This window comes from Octodon degus, unplaced genomic scaffold (assembly GCF_000260255.1).
Source record: "Octodon degus isolate 3935 unplaced genomic scaffold, OctDeg1.0 scaffold00456, whole genome shotgun sequence".
Taxonomy (NCBI): Eukaryota; Metazoa; Chordata; class Mammalia; order Rodentia; family Octodontidae; genus Octodon; species Octodon degus.
This window is the reverse complement of record NW_004525032.1, coordinates 110,789-112,148: the sequence shown is the minus strand read 5'-3', so window position 1 is coordinate 112,148 and position 1,360 is coordinate 110,789. Positions and strand designations below refer to the sequence as shown.

The following is a 1,360-nucleotide window of genomic DNA, read 5'->3' as shown; positions in this document are numbered from 1 at the left end:
ATCTGATGAACCCATTTAAAAACACATTGAAATACCATCAGTGGAAGCAAGTGTGAAATCAAGGTGGCCCAGCCCAAGGAGGTCTATCAGCATCAGCAGTACTGCTCAGGGGGCCGTGGAAACCGCAACCAAGGGAACCGAGGCAGCAGTGGTGGAGGTCAGAGTCAGAGTTGGAATCAGGGCTACAGCAACTACTGGAACCAGGGCTACAGCTACCAGCAGGGCTACAGGCCGGCTATGGCTGCTACGACTACTCGCCCTGTGGCTATTACAGCTACCGACCCGGCTATGACAACAGTCAGGGTAGTACAAATTACGGGAAGAGCCAGCGACGCAGGGGCCATCAGAATAACTACAAGCCTTACTCAGGTGGCGGCAGGAGCAGCCGGCGACTGACCGCACGCGCTTTGTTTGGATACGGAGCAAACACAATTATGTACCAAATTTAACTTGGCAAGCTTTCTATGGCCTACCCCCTGTGCATCTTATTTAAAATTTTCCCCTTGGAAATCACTGTCCTGTTTACTATTTGCAGAGCTCTAGTTTTAGGCAGCGTGTGGTGTCTCGAGAGGCCAGAGTGGCATTAGGGCCTGATCTGTTACCAGGTTACTCAGAACCAGAGTGGAGGGTCCGCTTCTTGCTGCCACTCTGCAGCCCAGACCTGTGGACCTTGGTTGTAAAAAGTCAGCTGTATCTTAGGAAACCAGTGTCACCTTTTTTCACCTTTTAATTTTATATTATTTGTGTCATACATTTCCTGTAATGGAAGTATTAATTTTACTGTACTTTTTCGTACCTCTGGGAATTTAATGTATTGTAAGGTATTTTACACGTGTCCTGATTTTGCTACTACCTGGATACTGAAGCTATCCAAGTTTTTGAAATAAAATTGTAAAACACCCCCCAAAAAAAAATAAATAAAAGAAAAAGAAAAAGTCATTGAAGACTTCTACAAAACAGTATCAATCTTTTTTTAGCAATAACATCTTTATTATGGCATAAAGTAGTATTTTATACATTAACTCATTTTACAGTAAAAGCTTATATATACAACTGTAGAGAAACCACTGCACAGATAGGCCCAACATAAAAAAGGTTAATTCAAATCCATTAAGCTGTTTGACACATAAATTGGAAAATATCTTCTCTGTATAAAATAGTGAAAATGACTTTTCCAGGTTAGCCCAAAAGCCCATTTAAAACAAAGAGAAGGTGAATTAGAGATTTAAATATGGTTTGAGTTGTGGGATCCAGAAGAAAGTTAGCTTCATTTACCAAAACATGCATGTTTTTCTTAAAATCAAATTGTATGAGGTGAAATTGCTATTAATCTTTTTCTTTTACTCTTTTTTTTTTAAAT

General features: G+C 40.5%; 1 pseudogene across 1 annotated transcript; it reads left to right on the top strand.

Moving 5' to 3' along the window:
• The first annotated feature begins 30 nt into the window (after positions 1 to 30).
• Positions 31 to 449, top strand: LOC101571867 (annotated as a pseudogene). Its single transcript, XR_192950.2, has one exon. The product of XR_192950.2 is annotated as a heterogeneous nuclear ribonucleoprotein A/B pseudogene (transcript).
• Positions 450 to 1,360: the final 911 nt, after the last annotated feature.